The sequence below is a fragment of the Clinocottus analis genome, unplaced genomic scaffold, assembly GCF_023055335.1.
Source record: "Clinocottus analis isolate CAN_PGR_092001 unplaced genomic scaffold, fCliAna1.0.p SCAF_18, whole genome shotgun sequence".
NCBI lineage: Eukaryota > Metazoa > Chordata > Actinopteri > Perciformes > Cottidae > Clinocottus > Clinocottus analis.
In genome coordinates, this window is record NW_027175909.1 from 2934006 (window position 1) to 2957208 (window position 23203).

The 23203-nt window shown below is 46.7% G+C and overlaps 1 protein-coding gene across 2 annotated transcripts in view; it reads right to left on the reverse strand.

Annotated features, from left to right (window-relative positions):
* Window positions 1-23203, reverse strand: part of znf438 (zinc finger protein 438) — a 43688-nt gene that overhangs the window by 17871 nt on the left and 2614 nt on the right. For both annotated transcript variants that reach the window (XM_068581993.1, XM_068581994.1), the window contains exon 2: window positions 2117-2206. The gene's annotated coding sequence lies outside the window, so the exon portion shown is untranslated. The remainder of the gene's footprint in view (window positions 1-2116; window positions 2207-23203) is intronic.

Here is a 23203-nt window from a genome sequence, read left to right on the forward strand (position 1 = left end):
CCTCTGGCTGCATGAGAAAATGACTACTTCTCTCAAAGTTCAGTAAACATTGTAAACATGAGTTTAAGGTCTAGTTTCAAGTCTTCTTCAATTCAGCAAGAATTGAAGAAGACTTTACTGAATTATGGTCATTTAGAGTCCAATACACCATAAAGCAGGGCACGCTTCAGGCAGGCCGTTTACTTTTTTCTGTTTTATTAATTCTTCGTTCACCAAAGGGTCAGGCAAGAAAAAAATGTTCTTCACCAATTCAAAGTAACACAGGGCGAGTAATTGATATTTGAATGGTAATTTTGGGGTCAAAGTATTTCTTGAATTCTTATACAATAACATTAAACGTGACACTGCAGCAGAACTGCAAACTTCAGACTTGGACTTAAGATACAAATATGAGGACTTGAAACTTGTAGCTCCATTTCACAGCATGAATTTAGCTCAGAACTTTCCATTACCTGAGTCTGTATGAAATATATCAGGCTTTGATACGACTGTGCTTGTATATTGTACATTTTACACTTTAGATGTGCTTAAATAAAAAGGCAAGAGTGCAGACGTCACGTTTGTGTGCTGATGCGTCGGGGAGCAAGGTAATCGTGTCATTTCGACTGTTCGATACCTGAAAGATCTTCGGCTGACTTGCACTCTGCTTCTTCGGACAGGACTTGGACTCAAATAACTTGAATCTGCTCAAAAATACTTGAATCTGCCTGAAGTCAGCCGTACGTTAAAAAACCACAGGAGGCTGCTTTGCTTCAGGTGCGAAGTGGACGGATGGAATAAACCCAGGTGCAGGCAGCTTAATAGACCCGTGAATGTGAAGGCCAGCGTTACATTCAACACACTCCCCCCTTATTCTATTCTAATTATGGTTTCTGCAGATCTTCGGTAGGCCGAGCTCAGCGGCCGACGGTGCTGCGCTTGTATAAAGAGCTCCCGGGGGCGACTGTGTGTTTAACTGTGAATGTAAAACAAGTCTTTACTGGGAAAAACAGCACAAAAGCTCAATCACCTTTTTATCTTGACCCAAACAAACAATTTTTAATCATTCAAAGCAATGTTCATTTGGTGAATCCTTCGTGTCCCCGTCTTTGTCTCAAGTTAATGAATTGAGCATCTGCTCAGGTGTCTTTGTTGAGTTATTAAAACCGTAGGAAACGCTGTCCGGGAGGATCAAAGCCAGCCTTGGACCGTAATGATCACTGATGCTGCTGTTAAATTAACCAGACAGGAGCGCTGTTCACTCTAATGGGGGGTGGGGAGCTCACTCCAGGATGGACCAGGTACAAGAGAGGAGGAGGAAACCTCAGCAAGACAGGACGTTAAGAAGAGAATCGTGTAAACACCGTCTTTAGTGTTACTCATGATGTTTTATGATTAAAAGACATCTTATGATCCCGGATTACGGACAGATTGGTAATGACAGGTGCTGGGGGGCATTGCGGGGGGACCTTGCCGTTACAAGGGCTTGCGTAAGCTTTTAATCTCACGTTAAATCCAGCGCAAACACTGATGGAGAGACAGAGAGGGGAAGGTAGAGTGGATCACGATATATATCTAAGAGATTGCGGAGGAGAAGGGGAAACGGAGGGAAATGAGATGGCTGGATAGATGAGCTATTTTTATAATGAGGTCAGTGTGAGCTGTGGGATTTCATTCTCCTGGGAGACACACACACACACACGCGCACACACACACACACACACACAAGGGAACTGTGGTGATGTATCTCTCCTGAGTGGGGCTGCCTATGTCCACTGGAGGAAGAAGGAGGAGAATATGAGAAGGAGACGGGCAAGAATATGACGAACCCAGATGTCAGAGAGGACTTTAATTTTTGTTTTTAAATTTTATCATAACCGGTCGGAGCGGTTTTATTTCCTCCTCAGGTGCGAGACCGAGAGGGCTGACGTTATCTAACAAACTGACATGTAATCGTCTCGCGTTTTGTGTCCCGACAATAAAACAGATTCCTCCACTCAGATGAAGCCCGCTGCGCCACGTCCTGTAAACGTCACATCATTACAGGAGACGCTGCTTCCATAACGAGTACCTTTTTGTATCCTAAAACAGCTGATGTTCTTTAAAACATTTTTTAAATAAATAAAAAGGGGTTTACCGATTGGATGATCTCCTCAGCTGCTCCCTCGCTCCTCCTCTTTTAGGGTGGTGCCCACGTTGTGGTCCTGTCCCCCTCTCCACACTCCCCCTGCAAAGACATAAAACATTGACCTTTAGACACAAAAATCACAAGGTTATATATTACTCAAGCTATAAATAATACAACTAAAAAAAACTATCACAAAAACTTAAGTCATTGTTATGAAATGTCCAATATTGTTATTTAATTATTTGTCAAAAGTATTGTTATTTCTGAATGACATTTAGTTACAGTTTTAGTTTCATGATGTCAATTTTTCATAACATTGGAGTTCTCATTAGTGCCCGCCCCCTCAGCTTTTTAGCCTCTGTTACCAAAATTAGCCACTTAGCTCCTGATAGCTACAGCAAAAACACCACAAAAGTACTTCTGAATCCAGCAACTAAAGGCTAGTGCTGTAAATACACAGAGAGATATACATACATACACACACAGTTACAATGTACTTAACTTCTCTCAATTGGGCAAAGTATGCTACCTAGCGAGCTAGCTGAATTGCTTAGCACGAGTGTTAGCAGCTGTAGCTAGCTGGTTAGTTCATTGGCGTCTCATTGGCGTTGTGATGCTGAGCATTTTCTCTGTCATTGCGATGAAAATGGGAATGAAAATTGTTTTTCAATGAATTTCCGGTTTCTTCAGTATTTTAAAAACATTGTTTAAATATAGTTAATGATATGATTACCATTAACTATTAATTTATGCTTCAAGTGAAACTTCACCTCTCGAGGCAGCCGCTGAATGAGCAGAGCTGTGACTGTAATTCTTCACTGAGGTTACAAGAGAAGCTAGAAACATGGACGCATGCGGAGAGGCCACTACGAGGTGATGGTATTCTGTTAGTCCTAATCGGTGTCAGAGTCTATGTCAGAGTGGACCTCTCATGGCTGCATCAAGACAGCGGATGGCTCTTTGAGTCAAATTCAATCATTACATATTTTGTATGCAGTTGAATCATTTAGTTCCTAGCTTTAAAAAAAAAAAAAAAGAAGCATGGTGAAGTATGCAATTAATCATGTCTAATCTAGTATCGACATATTTTGGGCTCCATAAACTATTGCCCCCAAAAAATCTGGGACGTCTACTGTAATATTTCTCCCATGCATCCTTCAGAGGATGGAGCAGGATTCCTGGAGGCGCCATTTGAAATAGTTGAAGGGCGTCTCTCGTGTGATCTGTCGCAGCGAGGTATAAAGAGTAACGCGGTGCGACGACAAAGTACATACAGCGGCGACAAGACTCGCACACGATCGAGGCACCGCACGGCCCGTTTTTACAAGCGCACGCAAGCACGCGCACACACATACACACACACACAAAGTCTCCCATGTACCCCTTTTTGCTCTCTCTAAATGCCTGTCGCCTTGGCCCTCCATTAAGCCGAGCGCTCGTTTAGCCAGTGTCTTGGCAGTCGGGGGACTCGGGGCTGCCCACTCAGTCAGATCCAGCCGTATTAAATAAATAAGGAGCGCTCTTCTGTGTAAATTATTCATTTAACACGCCTTATCCTCTTCCAACAACCTTGTTAGAGCAACTCAGGAGTGGAAGGGGGGGGCAAAGAGAGGAGGGGCGCGAGGGTGGAGGTGGTCGGGGGGCAGACACCGCGGCTCATGTGCGACTCAGCAGAACCTGTGGTGCATCTCTAAGCTCTCTGGGCGTTCAGTCGTAGGGGGCCCTAATTCGCCCTGACACCTCCTTTGTTTCAGGCAGGAAAGAGCTGCATACACACAGCCGCACATTTGCCCCGCATGCACACACACACACACACACACACACACACACACACACACACACACACACACACACGCATGCACAAAGTTGAAGAGAAAGAGCACAAGAAAGGGGGTTTTTAGTGCATATTCATAGAATAATCATTCTAGTTGTCTGGATAAATTATTGAGAAACGGGAGTCCAGGACACGCCGTGCTGGAGCCGCGTGCTGTTTTTGTGTGCCGCCTGAACTCAGAAATCAGACAAACGCAGCGAGTCATCCACTCTAGACAAGCGGATTCTAACGAGCCGGGATGGGGTCGCGCACGGGAAAAATGCTCACCGTGAAGAAAACAACCATTCCCCTCGGGGACAAACGCACAGAGCACCTATCGTTTGTGTCAAGTCGGTGACGTCGCTCGGTGTTCCCCGAATGGAAGAATTATTACTATTATTTAAAGAAAACATTTCTTCAAGGGATCCTCAGGTGTACGATAATTAAAAAAATATTATTCTTTTTAAAATATTGTAGATCACGAGGGCAGCTCTTTCATTTTCAGGCAGTTTCAGAAATCAAACTGCAATAAAAAACCTCATTCGTAATACTTGAAAACTGCAGTGATGCTTTCAATGGCAATCGCAAAGGTTTTCATTAAAATAAATGTCTGTTAAGAATCCATCTGTGGCCAAATTAGGTAACACATTGGCGATTGAGCGTATTGCGTTATTTAAATAGTTGCAGGACTACAAATTGGGTTTTTGTGGCGACAAGCGGGGGAAAAAATATGCTGCACTAAATTGCTGCTCAAATGCATTTCACTGGCGAAAATGTGACTTTTATTAGCAGTCACAGTCATGTTGCGCCACATCCACAAGGACTGAGGTCTTGTACTCTGCTTTCGAAAGAGGATGTTGTTCATTCCAGGTAAGAAGAGGGGCGTTAAATGTAAAAGCGTTCACTGCCAAGTCTGAGTACTATGATTTACCTCCAACCTGTAGTGCGATCACATATCACGTTGAAGGTAGTTTGTAGAAAAGGGCATTCAGTAAACATTGTAAACATGAGTCTATGGCCTCAATCTCTAGTTTCACGTCTTCTTCAATACAGCATGATGTTCATTTAGTAAATTATGGTCCAACAGACCATAAAGCAGGGTATGCTTTAGGGAGGGGGTACGCAGTGATCGACAGGGCGCGACCATGACGTTGTCCAGTCTGGGAGTGTGTGTTTTTTTAAGTGTGGTTTCACTTCATGAAAGTAAATTGGAACATTTTTCTAACTTATCCAAACAGCTTTTCATCTAGACTTTCCAATCTAAAAGTCCAGGGCTAAACTGAGGAGAGCTCTGCCTGCAAACCAAAACGGGAAAACAAAATCCCAAAACGCAGCTGAATCAGAAGGGGAGTGTCAATGGTTAAGTTGCAGATCAACCACAGACAGAACCCTCTGTCTCTCTCTCCCTCGCTCGTTCTCTCTCTTTCTACTTCTCCACTGTTCAGCCCCAGAGCGGGAGGTTGTTATGTCAACTCTGACAGTGCTCATTACCAGCCTCTACGCTCTGAATCGGAGTTAACAGGCTTTGGCCCGAGCAGAGGCCAGCTAGACCCGACTGGTACAATGGGATCAGTGTGTGTGTGTTGCGAGTTAATCACAAAACGCTCTTTCATTTCCAAATCACACCCCGAGGCCACTGTACATTACAGAGCCACTGATACCCGATGCACAATGACACATCCAGGGCTTATGTTCATGTTCCCTCACTAACTCCTCCGTACGCGGGCCGATCGCAGCGACCCGCTGCCAAGCGGCTTCTTGTTTCGAGCGCGGTTTCATCACATCTCTCGGCGAGTGGCGCTTGGACTCGCTCCAAGAGTTCGCACATTGGACAATTCTGTGGTCCAGATGATGAAACGTACATTTGGTTATTCTCGTGGTGCAATCTGTGAGCGTGTGTTGGGACACATTTGGCGTCAATGTGTCATCTCTTGGAACTGGGTTGCAAACGGCAGTAAAAGTAAAAAGTACCACGGTGTATAAATACTCTGTTTAAAAGAAGAAGAAGAAGAAGAAGAAGAAGAAGAAGAAGAAGAAGCCCTCATGTAAAAGCACAAAGTAAAAATATACTTAAAAGTACCAAAAGTAAAAGTAGTTTATGTACAGAATGACCAATATACAGTATATCAAAAAGTACCACAGTGTATAAATACTCTGTTTGAAACAAGAAGTCCTCGTGTAAAACACTAAAAAGTAAAAATATACTTAAAAGTGCCAAAGTAAAAGTAGTCAGAGCGACTGTGGCTGGTCAGCATGCCATCTTTCAATCAGGGGATCGGTGGTTCGAGCCCCAGCTCCGCTAGTCTATGTCGTTGCGTCCTTGAGCAAGACACTTAACCCTGACTTGCTCCCTGTTGCTGTGTCTACGGTGTATAGAGCAAAAAATGTAAGTCACTTTGGATAAAAGCGTCAGCTAAATGACATGTAATGTAAAAGTACTTAATGTGGAAAATGATTGATTTTAGAGTAATCACTGCACATCATTGGATTCCAAGTATTCAGTCACATTTTCACTCACCTCCATGTGTTCATCACTTAAATGTTGCAGTGAATTACTGTACTTCTGAGTAGGTTAGGCTACAAGAATACATCGTATTAGCTAAATTATTAGTCTACATTTACAGGCTGCAGATTCATCACAGGAGGGGAGAGGGGGTTTTAAACAACGACACAAATTCTCAGCACTCTTAAAATGGTCACGGCATAAACAATGAGTTCAGTACTTTGCCTTCAGAAGAAAAACAAGTAGAAAGAAAAAAAACACCCCAAGCCGTCTATAGCCTGTCCCAGGAGACGGAGTGTAGCGGTCACACAGTCTTGAGCTTGTCTGGTCTCCTGCTGCTGTCACATGTCCCGCAGGCCTCCATGGTGCCCCTCCCACCCCATTCAGTCTAGTAACCAGCTAGCAATGTCAATGATTACACTTGTGATTAAAGCGTTGCACTTCAAACAGGCCCCTGATATAGCGGCAGGGATAAAGAGCGGCTCGAGCGCCGCGTGTTTGTTTGTTTGCCTGGATGGAGGGAGGATGATTACGCCCAGGCTCTGTGGACAAGCCATCATAATGACACACAGAAGGCCACCCCTCCACCTCCACCTCCACCTACGTGGTGGCCTTACATTCAGAGCCAGTGCAGCGAGGGGACGGATGCATTTCTTCGAGGCTTACTTGAGACCGTTGGTGGTTTTTGCAACGGCCACTGGAAAAGAAATGTTTCTGTCCAATTTCCATGTCCGTGTTTTGTGGGACGAAAAGTCTTCCAATGCCTCAGCAACAGGGTATCAAATATCACTACTACTGTGTGTTTAAGTCTGGGCATGTCCTTTACATCACTTTAAAAACAAGCTGCTTTTTCCATACGTGTATTTCCTTATTTTTTATTTTTCTTTAGGCAGAATAAGAAGCACCAAAGTGTGAGGTGTCCCACAGCTGCAGCACTGCAACCTAAATTAGACCGGGACCACATGAAAAGCTGTCGTCTCTATTCCAGGCCGGGGCGGGAAAATTACAGCCCTGCTCGCTCTACTCTAGCATTAAACCTCAATTAGTGCACAACTACACCGGTGATGTCATCACCGAGGGACCCAGGAGCCTTGAAAATGAGGGGTGCTTCGCTTACCGGCGAGAGAGGCGTTCGTAACCGAACCACCTCAAACTTTCAGGTTCCTCTCGGAGCGGCTCGGCGGCCGTGAGAGGGGTTGTTCATTCAAGCCAGCTGGCGAGAGATAAGGTGATGTTCTTTTGACGCCGCCTGAAAAAACACTGAAAAGCGCAAAAAAAAGCCCTGTGGCCACGTTTGGCGAATTTCACCAAGAATTTTAATCCTGTGTCGTGACTGGAGTTTTCCCAAGAGACGAGAGGTCAGGGAAGTAGGACAAAAAAAACTTCTGTTTGACCTCCAGTGACCTGGCAGGAGACAGAGGAGGAGGAGGAGGAGGGGCCTGGCTCCTGTGTGTCATCTATCTGCCCATCACAAAACCAGAACTATTACACAACAGACTCACATAATCATACGGCGAGGAAATTTCACTTGCTGCAGACGTTGAGCGAAGCTGGAATATACATTTATTTCAATGAATGTGTGTAACTTGGCAGGCACGACCACGAATAGTTCATGATAAATGCACAATATACATGTTTCTTTGTGCGTTGCATGATGGATACGACACGGCGAGTTGACTGACCAATCGCCCCAACAATTTGCATAATCATAACTTAAATTCCCAAAAACCCCCATCAAAACAGTCAAACAAGTCAGTGCTGCAAAAACAATCAATATGTTACCAGATTGCCCATTTTCTCACCGAAAATGTGTTCAGAAACATATTCTAGAGTAATGTTCAGATATCAAATTTGATATTTTGTCACCTAGTTGCCAAAAAAAGATCTCAGCTGATCGCCATGTGAAACTAACTGGACATCATCTTTGACGGATTTTGGCAATTACTTTGCGGAGAACATCCTCATAACCGATTGGAGCAATGGCCAAAAATAGTAAAATAAGTCTTATATCTGTAAGGTAATAAACCTGGATTATCCTTAACCACTGCTCCAGGTTTCTAACAGCAACATAAAAGCCTGAGTAGAGCCCTCCCTGGTTGGGTATTGTAGTCTAATGTAGTCCCTCTTGCTGCGGGGTCACTGTTCCTTCATGTCGTACAAAGGAGGGAGCGACTTCAACGGAGGCTCAGCATGGGAACGCTCCCAGGCACCACCTCGTACCTTTCTCCTCTTTGGATCAGAGCCGCTCCCCACACTGTGTGAATTATGCATCGCGGCTCCCAGCAAACTTCTCACCGGGTTGTTCAAGCGAGCGGCCCGAGGACCACGAGGCCTCTTCGGCGTACGTACCTCCACCTGAAGAGACGGATCGCTCTCACATCTTCAAAGAGAAGTCAATCACGCCATAGATTGTTAGTACCACCCAGTGGGTTTGCAAAACTTTCCCTCGCTCTCTCGCAGGTGCAGAGAAAGGGGATGGGGCCCACATTTCTCAGAAAGTGGAACAGGATTTTCTCTTTTTTTTCCCCTTCTAGAGCTGAGCTCCGACAAAAACTTCGAGCAGAGGGTGGGTGGGGGCGGTTGAGATCAAAAGCCTGCAAGTTCCTGGCGAGCGGACCCAATCAGCCGAGAGGGCCAAGGAGAGGAGGAGAGACAAGCGCTTCCCTTTTAAATTGATCCCACTGAGACCCTCAAGGTTCCCCTAGCAGGACTCGCAGAAAAGCGATAAAAATCTGGCCCTGTGGATCTGACGAGGAACTGGGAGGGGAGAAGGCAAAGAAGAAAGACGGTGTTTGAGGGGGTGGGGGGGAGGCACAGAGAACAGAGGGGAACTGCCGGGGAGGGGAGGGGAGCCGGTTGAGGCAGATCAAGGGAAGACGAGGTAGACGAGAGGGGTGGGCTCGTCCTCCGAGGGCGCATCCAGGGATCGCTGTGTGCCAGCTAAGAGCCGGCGCAGGGAGGGCGCTATCAGCCATCAAACCTGTGTTACACGTCTGATGATGTGCTCAACCGATCAACCGCGGGGGTATCTTTATTCTGCCCGGGTCCCTGGCAGCCGAGACGTTGGACGGGTTCGCGCTGGCCTGAGATCAGACTCTGGACGAGGTTGGTGTCGTTATCCACAGCATGTTGGGGCCCTCAAAGGAACAGGCGCTATCAGAGCAACCCAGAGACCCAGCAGCCTGCCAGACACGCCGCAGACCTGCCCAGCCACCACCAGCAGCACAAACACACAATAAAGCCGCACGTGTGTGTTCGCTCCAATTCCACGGATGTATTTTGCGGTACAAAATGAAGTCATTATCACCGAGGCTCCACAGTCATCAAAAGAGGTAACGCCTGGCGAGGGGCAAGACCAAAGCCAGACGAGCAAATGATCACCGGCAACTGAAATCAAGTGGGATCTTAAAGATACATTTACATCTTCTCAATCATATTCACCAACCGCAATTTTGACATTATAACTCCAACTACTACTAGTTGAACCACTTCCGTGACCTAAAACTGTGATGTCCTTCTGGTTTCTGCATGTTGTTTGTCTTCTCAGATCGTGCTGAAGGGGTAGACAACCAACAGTTGGGCTGCGACAACAAAATGTATTAAAATAGATGAAATACATAACGTAATTATATTAATGTGGAGCACACGCACTCTTGTATTTCTGCAAAAGGGACCTTGCTTTTTTTTCCCCCCTCCTGAATACGCTTTTAGTCAGGAAACATCCGGCATTTACACTTTTCAAAAGGCAGGGTTCAGAAGGTCAAACGCTAGAGTATTTCATAGGTATGGCACTGCGAGGCCGTGTGAGGTCTCAATAGTTGGGGCAGTCTTGTTAAGATCGATCTTTTCACTTGGCACGAAGACCAAAAGTAGCCCAGTATTACAAAAAAAAGGGTAAAAGAAACATTCTTGATTGCTTGATGACACTGCATTGGGGTCAGTTGTTCTGTGCACAACCAAGTGCAACACATTGGAGGTTTTCTTCTGGGAGAAACCATAGAGGTGTCGGCCATGAAGCCCAAAGTACTATATACTTGTAAAGAAGTAGTTCATATGATGTGTTGTTTGACCGTGTGAGGGGTAACAGCTACACATTCAACTTTTGGACAGCTATATAACAATAACTTTTGCCTTTAGAAGCATTTTACAGCCTCGATGGTTCCACGCATACTGAAGATGTAAGAGGAGTTGGTGGGAGGTGAAAGCACCGAAAGAAACAGCAGGCACTTGGTCAGAAGGAGAAATGGCAGGCTAATCGCCAGCATAATAATCCTGCGTTTTGATCTGGATGAATATTACAGTAGTGAATGAACAAAGAGTGTGATTAAGGGATACTCTGGAGTCACTATTCTGCTCAGTGACTGTTGCAGGCTGCGGTGAGCCAGCCGAGCTGTTGCAATTGATAGCCAGCGCTGAGCATGAATAACTTAGGTCCTCATAAATAAGCAGATCTCTACTAATATCATTAAAGTAGCCCCGGGGGCTAACACGCCTCCTTTATCCCCGAGCGCCACCTGCACCAATCAGCCTCCTCTCCCCGTGACAAACGCCCTGAAATCGCGTCGCTATTCAGCGTCAATATTTTGACATTTCATTCAGCTGATTCTCCAGACAGGGCCATTTATTTAACTGGCTGAAAGATAATTGGCAGGAGAGGGCGAAATTCAAAGTTACGTGACCGGGCTCAGTTGCCACAGGTAACCTTTTTGGAGGGACTTAGCGTGGCAAATTGATTGCCGAGAGCGCAGACTCATCATGAGTGCTAATTTTCAGAAGCAGTGCACGGCGGAGCTGGGAAAATAAGAGGCTCTATTTATAACAGAGGGAAAGGGGAGAGGGGGGGATTAGCTTGTCATTAGAATAAAGAGCGCAGAAGAAGAATCAATTTCAGGGGCTTAAAAAGCTGACAAACACAGTTCACTTCTTCTCTCTCTCTCTCCCTCATCCCCTGCCTCTGGCTCTCAGCTCACCTTCTGACAGAGCAGCCTACGGCCGACAAGATAGGAGGCGAACGTTTTTATGGATTTCAACCTTCACCATAGCTCCTCCACGTCGAGTCTAATCGGAAGACTACTCAACGACACAATGGCTTGAAAATGATAGCTAGCTGTACTCCTGCTGCCACGGATGGCTACTACTTCTCAAAATCAACATATCTCTAATTCCTAAATTTCTGAAAAAAAAAGCCTAAATCAATTTACTCCCTGTGGATTATACTAACAAATAGCACTGACACCCAGTTTTCCTTTGTGAATTGTCTCCATGTCTGTCACTTCGTGGTTTGTTTCTGCTGTTAAAGCAGCCTGAGGAACCAAACAATTGCACATCAAGATAATCCGAGCGAGGCCGTCATCATCATTTCAGGGACACGTCCCACGCTGTATCCAGATTCGACTGCTGCACTCGTTCAGGGAAGATGAGGCCCTTTAAACTTTAAAATGCTAAAGATGGCAAAACACTGACTGGCTTTTAAGGAGAGGTCATACAGATGGGGACAGCAGCGACTCTACCGAATTCCTGTGGACGGGACATTGTCATCCACGAAGAGTCCGCTCTGATGATGATGGTTTTTTTTGTCAGATGTGCTTTCTTTCAATAATGGCGAATTCATTTACATGACCTTTTTTCCCCCATTGGCAGTCCACCTGGTGTCACTATTGGTTGGGATTAAAAAAGTGGTTTCCCAGCATGCCTCTGGGAACTAAACCAGGAAGGAAGCTTGGGGCTGATTTTCATGCAGAGAGGCGACCTGTTCACCTTACCACCCCCTCACCGTGAAGTCCTTACCCCCTGACCCGGGCCTTCACGCGCCCGCTGGATAACCTGGGCAAGTATCGGGGACAGGAACCACACAGGAAAAGCTGCAACTCGACACGAACAGAAACTTAAGCAAAATAGGGGGTGGGGTGAGAACTAAATACCAGCCAGTAAACTGTTTCCACGGACCAAACTCAGCTGAGTTTCCTCGGCCGTGGTGCGTTTCTGTCTTCAGCCTGGACTAGGCCCACGTGGAGGAGCTAAGCCGGCTGTAGGAGGCAGCGGCGGAGGGATTTATCATCCAGAAGCAGGCCTCAAAAGCAGGGATAACCTGGAGACAGCCTCCCAGTGTCGCCAGTGGAGGATGCTGCCACGTCTCTTCCCATTACGGATACAGTGACAGGAAAACATATTCAATTAATACACCACGGCGCTGAACTCTCCGATCCAATCCGCTTACAGAACATCTAATAGCATACGAGGTGGAAGGATATTGGGCTAATTTGTCTTGTCTGCGGAGCGCTCTGACAGCCTCATTGATGCCTGCGTCTCCTTAACATGAGGTTAGTGGGTGTTTGGCCTCCCCTCCAGTCGTTTGTGAGCTGCAGAGCCTGGAAATGATTAGGCCTGGGAGGGCAATTAGCCCGAGCAACGCTGGGCTAAATATAGTCCGGCTTGGCCCGGCTCTGCCCCTGGGTCACATCCACAACGCAGCCTCCACGCAGGCGTGTTAGTTCAATCTGGATCCCGTTTGTTTCATGACTGATGCGAAGGCTCCGCTGACTCAGGCAAGATACCATAACTCAGCCGTCGATCAGGTGTCTCGGGAGGGAAGAAAGTGAGTGGGAAGGAGCCGTAGAAGAAAAATATAGAAAAGAAAAAGGGGTGACAGGGAAGCACGAGTTAACCTCGATATCCAAAGAGTGGGAGAGGCTTGTTCATAAAGTTGAATGACTCGTATTTGTTTATTCCCTCGCACTTTAAAATGAGTCTCCCTGGTGGGCCTGATGCCTTCACAACCAAACCTTCAGCTCCAACACATCCTTACTTTGCGAGAAACGCCGTGTCAAAATAACCCTGGTTGGGAAAACATGCTTTCCCACAGCCTTACACCAACCCAACGGAATGCAAAGAAGAAGAAAAAAAAATGCTTTCCCATCCCACGTCTCCCTGCCCCTCCAGTCGCCGTATCTCCCACCCCCTGTGAGAAAAAAGGAGAAAAAAAAAATAAAAATGTACGAGATTTTATCCTTAAAAGCAGGCGGTTCGCCCACTCGTTCACCTGGGACGGCTCTTGGACGGCGGAGGCAAGCTAGAAGGTTATGGGAGCCTGGGAATGTTTAACATGAAGAAAGCAATCAGAACGTAGCCGGAGCTCTGGGAATTGGACAGGAAACGTGGAGAGTAACCCCTTCCTGCCTGAGAGGAAAGACAAGAGGAAGTGATTCGGTTTATGTGACGAATTTAGGCTGCAACCTGAAAGGCCGCCTGTTGGAGTTAATAGGTATACTAGGTTTTTACAACGGCTTAATTTAGCGAGACCTTTTTTAAGACCCTGAAAAGAAACAGTTTCACTTCTCTTGAGTGCAACACTTTTTGGCTTTGTGAGCCTGATCTCTGGCTACATCCTTGCTCACAGAGGTGACGTGTAAAGACCCTGGGCTCAGACGTGATACAAGAAAAGCACTGAAAAAACAGTGAAGAAAAAAAGAGGAAGTGGCCTCTAAACTCAACATGGACTTCCCATCACTGTCTCGACCTGGTGTGTCTTCCGACAGAGCGTATGGACCGAGGTGAAACATAAGTGGAAATGTTCCGTCGCTGCCCCGCGCTCAGCACAAATTGCACAAGACAGCTCAGGAAACAGGAGTTTGCTTTGTACCCTGAGCGGAGAAGCAGTTCGGTTCCACTGTGAGAGGCCTATTCCTGCGCTGTCCTCCGACCCAGACACACAAGTTAAGCCATGGTTACATACAGGCGGTCGGCCAGACTTATGATTACAGACATGGTGCATGCATACACATATTTACTGCACCTAGGTTACTGCAGAACATGCAAACAATATCATCAATCATACATTATTTAAGTTAAAGGCTGTGATAAACATATGTTCAGGGCTTTTATTGTGAAAGGTAAAAAGAAAATATTCACACAGTGTATTTATGAAAAGAAGTAAAATAAAATATAGCGCAAGTGCAAATTAATCGCACAGAAACAAAACCCGGTGTGCTAATGGTATTTGTGAATTATAATTTTCAGCCTCTTGGCATCAACATCTGTAAAAACATGGCTTTCACCCGCTGACATGCACCCTACCCCTCACTGAGCCAAGGAGGAGGGGCCAACTTCAAATGTTGTTTACAAACCGCAACCGACAAATCCTACCCATTGGCAATCCATCCAATAGTCGCAGGGATATTATGATTAGGTCTCCAGTGTTCATCCTCAAGAACCACAAAACTCAAATTTTATGAATGGAGAACATGTTCTCGCTCATTGGGTGAAACCGCTGACCTGCTAGTGGCATTACAGGAAAAGGTCAGGGGCTCATTAGGATTCATCCTCTCGGGCACATGAATGTCGGAGAAAAATGTCACGGTAATCCATCCAACGAGACGTCAACGGAAGCAGCACGGCTCCAGAGTAATGGACTGACCCACTGACCAACAAACATTGCCATCCCTAAAAAAAGACTGGACTGTGGCTATTTTAAAGTGGCTCCAATAGGGGCTTCTTTGTGGGAACCCAACACCGACACGACATGAGAGAGCGCTGCAGCACTTCTCCAAAGTCCAATGGAGCATCCTGCTCATGGAGCGGCACGGGGAAAAGGTGCAGCGTTTAAAACGCCAGCACAGTAATGACAGCACCACTTAAATACTGACTACCAGAAAAAGAACCCGCTGGACGTAATCCCAGCCATAAATCGCATCCACCCCCTATATGAAATTCCCAGTAAGCCCCAACATTATGGCCATACCCACAGATATCCCCACAGCTTGTAGCAGCAGAATAAACCTGGAAAATACATCCATCATGAAGGGAGGTTATTCTGGCAGTGTGCGCTGCTGGTGATAAAACGGTGGACAAGCTCAGCGCCCTGTTTATAAACTGTTTGTTAATCTATCATTCGCCACAAGAGGAACGAGATAACAATACGGTGTGGCTTACAGTCAGCACGGGACCCGCCGCCGAAAGATCGAAGCGTGTCCTTGGAGTGACATTATTTATTTAAATAAATTCACTCTGGCTGAAATATGTATAGCGAATGCATTATGAACAGTGCTGCTGATGGAGCGGCGAGGGCTTTAACTCGCCGTAACACTGGCTCTCTCTTTTTCAACAGATGTCCCTTGTGTGACACGCGGAGAGGAGAGGGCCCGGGCGCTTTAATTTGCCCCCTTTCATGAATAGAAGGGATTTCCGTTTGAAGCCCTATTTGAACGTATAGACAATTTAGAGTCCTCCTCCGAGCAGAGATTTCGATCTTAATTACTTCGTTAATTAGCCGTGATTCACGGGGAAAGGCCTCACCCTATCCACGGTCCCCCCCCGCCTTGCTAAGAAGCCCTCACATCCTTTTTTAGAGCAACAATCCTGCACTTGTGACACTGATTTGCAAATCTCGCTTTGCTGAAGGTGGGCTTTTTTTCTTTTTTTTTTTAAATCAATTGTCAGCAAACCCTATAGAGCGCCGGCTCTCTAGTTTCTACCGGCCCGAAGAGAGCGGTGTGGATCAGGCCTCTTCACCGCTCCCCCTCCCTCCAAGTCGACTTATATCACATGGACGCATTTCCCAGATTTACGTTCATCGTTTCACCGATGAAAAGAGGTCCGGCCGGTGCAGCATCCTGCTCGCTGCGTGATAAATATGTCTCCCTCGCTCCGGCTGCCTCAACCTGGCGGATCGATCCGGCGTTTAGCTAATCACAAAGCAAAGCCACAGAATTAAAAATATATTTTTTTAAAGTGTGTGTCGCAGGATGAACTATGGCGCTTTTCATTTTGCGTCGCAGCGAGGCCTCGGAGTTGTGGCTCATCGAGGCGACTCGAGCGCGTTGCTCACCAACACCTGCGCCGGTTGGTCTTTCGGACCGGCTAGCGCGGCGCTTGAGCACAGGTTGGTGTTTTGGCGTAGCTTGAGAGAACAGCAGGCTGACAGAAAGGAAAAAGGTGAGGTCCAGCCGAGGCAGCTGCTTGCCATTACTCCACCTCACTCCCTCCCCTCCTGCGCTGGCAGGAAATAAGCAATCATTTAGTACTGACAGGTACATGCTGAACCGCTGCTATCTCTGCTCCCAAACCAACCAAATAATGGATTACAGCAGTTTAGCATCAACTCTAAGCCTCTCAAGTATCTTCGCCAAGGTTTGTCAGCGTCGTACCTTTACGGAGAGTGGGCGTATACTTTCCCCAGTGGGATCAGACATTAAGTTTTACTGGTGTGGCGCGTACACATGCAAGAGTTTACTCTCCACGAGCAAAGATATAAGATGTGCAAACCATTTCTGTCTGTGTGTACTCGTAGTTGCCACCGAGAAAAAAAAAAATCCCCTCAAACATGTGAGGTCCTTTTTTGCTCGTGAAAAGCAGTAATTTAGAGGTCTCTGGTGAGCTGTAGAGGGCTTAGCGTGTCCAACTGGATCTGGAGTGTAGCTGCAGGCCGGCCTTAATGCACCGCCAGGTCACCTTTGCCGTGTGAAAGCGACAATATAACCAGTTAGCTGCTTGAAGCGTCGAGCACGTAAACAAGGTGGCAGGACAAGCTGAGAGCTAAGAAAATATAAATATAGACACAAATGTACTGACTGCCACTGCTCTTGGTGCTTGTACCACTCAAGCCCTGTGTTCAGCCAGGACCACCAGAGGTAAGACGTTTATCTACATGACTGAGTGCTATAAAACCTAAACCATGTCAGGGTGCAGCCATAAACCAAAACAAATGTTGCTGGATAAAACTGTGGGACGGTGCGAGAAAGAAGAGGCGCTGAAGGCACATTGGAACACAGGGGCTGCTCCAATTTAAGGGGAACATAATGTTCTGGCGTTTAGTAGTGTTGCACAGCGTGCCGATACCAGAAGGGTATCGCAATACACTGCTGTTTAAAAAAATACTATATCCGATTTCATTAGTACTGGTACTTTAGGAATACAATACGATTTGTTGACATACTAAATCAATAAAGCAATGTTGATTGTTTTATTAATTATTTGTCCCCCCCCCCCTCACAATAATTGTGACAACACTAGTAATTGGTGTGGTCCATATCTGCTTAAGTCTTACTGAGCAACACACTTCCTCCCTGCTCCTGATTACTTGGTCTGCTATGCCAGGGAGGGCCATAACTCATCTGACTGAGTTGTTCCTCTCACAGAGTATCAAACACTGATAAAGTACTTTGATGTGACTTCGTGAGGTTTGAAGAGCTCGTGGGCTCAACTCCAATCCCCTCCAGAAGAAACAAAAACATCTGAAAAGTTCCGTGCCAACATCTGTCTCCACAACGAGTTCTCACAACGGATCACAGCGAGGTCTGTGGATTTTCATGGTGGTTTTGGGCACCGCAAGTCGCACCTAAGACAACATGCAGAAACACCTAAGGTTGGGGGAAGAGGATGAACATACATTTTATTGTTATTTGCTCACAAAAGGGCCGCTGACCGTGAGATTGTGCTGTGGAACTGCGACAGTGTGGCTGACCTCTGACACCACACGCCCCGGTGTCAGCCTGCGCGCTGCAGCTACAAGACTTTTGTTCAGTGCGCAAAGATAAGCTGGACTTGTGTTCGTGTCGTGTAACATGTGTTTTTCTACCCTCGTAATGGGGAAAAACAGAAACAGGACTTGGATGTGTAATAACTTAAGCAGTGGCAGCTCCACATCTTATACAGAGGAGATGACGGACAACGTGAGCCTAATGTTAGTCGTCTCTTTCTCCCTGCCTTTCCTCTGAAGTAGCCTTACCCTTGGCCTGAATGTTAGTATTCCTTCCAACATTGCTGTGACGATGGAGACTAGTGTTGCTGAGACAGAACAAAAACACCACGTACAGACAGGAGTAAACACGCAGTCAGCTCTGTTGTTCCGTCTGTGACAGCCCTGTAAGCCCTCGAGCCTTTCCCCCTCTACAAACAGCTCTCCAGATACGTCTCATTACTGTAAAACAAGCAGAGGGGACGAGCGTCGCACGACCCACTTGCCTCCAAAAATCGCTGCATCCCTTTCAATTAGAGGAGATTAGCCCAGCCTGAGCGGGCCCGTGATGCGCTAGCCGTGCACCGAAGAGGAAGAACATACATTATACAGGACGCACACACACACGTCGGACCCTAAATAAATTACTGAGGAGCCCAGAGCTTGGCGGGAGCAGCGGGTGGAGTTATGGCTCCACTAGAGTGCACGACAGGCTTAATAGGAGGAGGATGCTGTAGCCTCTATAAAAGTTGACACCCTCCGAAAGGGCGCGGGTCGGAGAGACGCAGGTATACACCTTCGCTGGCTCTCGTAAATTACACCGATAGGACCCCGCGCAGATTTAGCAGTTTTCACTCACCGGGCGTTAATCAAGCAATAAAGCCCAGTCAGTGGAATTTCTGCAGTGTCATGCCACCTGTACGCAGCTCCACCCACGTGCCCCTGACACGCGCCGCATGGGGAACCAGGCCGCCCACGGGATAACGCCACAGCCTGCATCACTCACTTTTATGGGAACGGGGCGGCGTGGGAGGGGGGGTTTAACAAGAGGTTTTACTCGTCAAGGGGAACCGGCATTACATAACCATAAAAACGAGAGAGGGCCCACAAATCACAACCGGTGACGCATGGCACACGGAAGGGGCCTGGCTGGTTGTTGCTGCTGTTGTTGTTGTTGTTGTTGTGGTGCGGCCCCCGGTGGTACGCACTGTTGGGTGTAACCCATTTGTCCTGCAGTAAAGGAGTTGCCTTCCCCCCACGTGAAATTGAAAGTACAGCTTGAAAACTGCAGCTAACCCCTGGTCCTATGCATCATTTTCCAGGCAGTCCGTGCCATAGCTGGAGCGACTCCACTGACCAGGGGCGTCTGTGGTTGAGCTGCGGTTCGGAGAGGCAGGCGGGCTCCGCTACGCCTGACATGGAGCACCGTCGCGGGGGGAACGACTGAGTAATGGCAGGGTAACATGATCCCGGGCCGGAGGGAGGGAGTGGGTGCAACCCTGACGCCAAAATCTGCTGTGGGATGGAGAGAGAGGGAGAGAAAGAGAGAGGAGGGGGAGACACACAAATGTGTTTGGAAGAAAGATACGCGGAAGAAAGCAGGGAGGGAGGTGGATGAGAGGCTACACGGTATATTTGGGAAGTGGCCAAATGACGGATGGGGGGGGGGGGGATGAAAGTGAACGCCTCTCTGCTGCCTGTCACGCACGTGCTGCCGTGGGAGGGACCGCGGAGGAGCGCCGTGGAGTGGGCTCGGGTTTCCAATTCGCAGGGCTGTCTCAGACAGAATAAACCCGCGTGGGCCCAAAACCTCTTGGATCATCCCTAACGTCTGAAGCTAATTGAGAAAATTTAAGGCTGGCAGACAGAAATAAACGCACACCTCTACATAGCGGCCGAAAGCAGGAATTAGCCCCTTACTGCATCCGGAGCCGACCTTCGATTTCATTTCTCGTACGGATTTTGTTACACTTTTTGCTCTTTTTTTTGCATGCTATTGCAGATTAACCCTAAAAGCGATGAAACTTGGGCGTCGTGAGCTTCAATAAAAAGTAAAAAGAAGATGGGAACTAAATGACTTCCATATCTCCTGGTGTCGTACGAGCTACAGTGTCCCGACCACACCATTCCTGACATGATAAGGACATCTTAAGTTGGATCCAGCTGATCGCAGGATGTTGATACTGTGTCAAAAAGAAGAAAAGAGAAAAATCTGCCTCAAGTCTGATGTGAACATGAAGAAACATGTTTTGTTTCATTTTCCTAAAAGGATTCATTGATTGTCTTAATTGCTGCCGTTTCATTTTCTGTGGATTATTCCATTAATTCTATTTAGTAATTATTTTTTTTAAACGATAGAAATGAGTAAAGTTAAAACATTATTAAAATGCAAAGTTTCAGTTTCAGTTACTGCAACATGTATACGTTTGGTTTCCCTGTAGAGCTTTGAAAAAGTTCCCCATCAAAAAAAATGAATCAAAACAATCCCAAAGTATCACTGCGTAGAAATTTAAAATAACTTGCACAAAAATAGGAAACAATGACAGCAAAGCGTGACTGAACTCCTCCAGCAGGGCCTGTCATGATCGCGGTTGAACACTACTTCCCCGTTTGCTTTTTTTAAAGCTTTTATTCACTTCAGCACAAAAGCTGTGAGGAAGTGCCAGCTCCACGCTTTGGACTTCCTTCTTATCTGCTGCTGGGACAGCTTGGGGGTTAAGGGGACTTGCTCAAAGGCACCTCGGCAGGGGCTGCTCTCTCACTTCCCCAACCGGATTTGGAAAAGCCCCCCCCGCAGTTTAAAAACCGTCTTAACTTCTATTCTACTGGAAACGTATGATGTGCCCGCACAGTGAAAGGACTAGCCGCCGGGTTGAAGCGACCGCACTTGTCCGATGCTCCGGTCTACTCATTACGGGACCACGCGGCGGCACATGACGACCCAGACACGCCAAGACGGTTTGCAAAGAGTAGAACGCAGCCGAGAACTACGCTGATGCTCCGGGAGCGGCCTAATATAATAACATGCCTCCGGCCGCGTGCAGTTTCCAAATCCGGGGAAGAAAAAAAAAAAAAAAAAAGGAAAGAAAAAAACTCATGTCATTAGGCTTCACGTGTAATTTTCATTCACTTATCTTGGAAGCAAGAGAGTCTGGTAAGACCAACAATTTAGCAGAGAGAGAGAGCGATGTTCACCAGACTATTACTGAACCACATCCTCCCATTTTTCCAGAACACAATATGCTCTGCATTCATTATTCAGACTGGAGATGCACTTTCCTTGTTCTTCTGCTCTCCGCTCATGACATCTTCGGGCGGCACTTAACAGACGGTGATGCATATCGGCTGCTAATAATTCAGGTGTAACGCGAATGAATGTGAAGAAAAGAAGAACAAAAAAGACCACTTCAATGGTTTTAATCAATTAGACTTAAAGTACGCTGATGGACTTTGTAATTTCGTAGCGGAACTCATCAAAACTTGCGGCAGAGGATTCGGCCTTTGAATGCCTCGCTGAATTAGCCCTCGTGTTCATGTTTTTACCATTACCCATGTGGAGATGACATAATTGGAAAAAGTAGGCCAAGCCTGGGCGAAAAATGTCCCAACGAACTCCTATGCAGAACGTTCGGCCGCATTATCACGCCCCCCTTTTGTATTGCCGATTCCTTCACCTCAAAGCCTGGAATGTTATGGTAACACCATCTCGGGTTCTGATTGAACGGAAATGTTTGACAAGCATCGAAGTTTCCTCTGCACTACTTCCAACCTCCTCGTCCCGCCACATGTGAAACCACGCCGGAGCTGCTCGGCGGGCCAAAGAAAACGCTCACGGCGCTCACGTGACGCATTTCGGCGCCGGAGGCCAGCCGCCGGGCGCGCCGGCCCCTTAAACTGGTATTCTGGGGAGGAACGCCGTCGCGATCGCTACTCCATTCTTGCACTCCCGGTCGTCGTATTCTTTCACGGCAAAGCTAAAAGCGACACACACACAAGGCCGTCGCAGTCAAACTGTGTGTGTGTGTGTGTGTGTGTGTGTGTGTGTGTGAGAGACAGAGAGTGTAGGAAGGGAGGGTGTTCCTCATACTGCAAGAGCTACGGGTCTGCAAAAAATATAATGTATAAACGAATAAAATTATATATATATATATATATATATATATATATATATATATATATATATATATATATATATATATATATATATATATAGTTGTGGATGCTAATCCGTTTTCCAAGGGAGCAGCTTTTGAAAGGAGGAGTAAAAAGGAACGGGAGCCAGAATGAAAGCAGACTTGTGTGTATGATGAGCTTCCAAACTGGCGAGGTCACCCGCTCTGGGAATTACCTGACATGAACCATTTGGTGTGTTTATTCTGCCATAGCTGAAGTGACCTGCACTTGCACAACGTGACACACACTCACGAGGCAAACAGAGAAGCCACTTACAGCAAAGTGGGGCATTTTATCAAAGAATTAAGAAAACACATATTCTGCCACTTAGTTTTAGTGGTGCGTCTAGTCATGAATGCATGTTTGGTTTAGAAATATTCCCCTCCGAGTTTCCTGCAGCCTCCACAACTTACGTGTTTTTTGTAATCTGCAACACAATGCCGGCGGTTTTCATTCGGTCTGCCGCTTATGATTATTGTCATTATCGCGTAATCTGCCAGTTATTTTCTCAATTGAAGCTAGGGTTTGGGAATCTCGAAAAACATGCGTGAGATTTGAAAGAAAAATCCGGCCCAGTGTTGCCAACTCTCTTCCAGTGAAAGCAGCTAGCAGCGCTACGCTGACAGCCTGCCTCCATAGCTCCTCCCCCAAGATCATCATAATGGATGTAAACAACCAACATGGCCACCGTTGGTACTCACAGCGTTAGGCTAGCAGCTTGATGAGGACTGCGGTGACACCAATGAGTGCACGGGCAGAGGGAGCGCATGTCGGCAGGAAGACAGGGAGGTAGACAGCTAGGTAAGTAGCCAGGTAGGTATGTAGCCAGACAGGTAGGTATATAAGTGGGTAGACAGGCAAGTAGATCGGTAGGTAGGCAGGTAAGTGTGTAGACAGGTAAGTAGGCAGGTAGATCGCCCGTCCAATCCTTAGATTTGCCGATACCGTATTTTTTTCTTGTTATTTGTTTTTGTCAGAGAACTGGATTTGTTGATTTCTGTCAGGATGCAATGAGAAATTCAACACATGACAAAAAAAAGGTTTCCTGGAAGATTACCCTCGCTTTAAATTGTTTTTACATCAGTAAATTGCCTCAAATAACTAGCACAACATTCAGGACACTGTGGGAGAAAGTAGCAGTGAAAACCAGGGCCA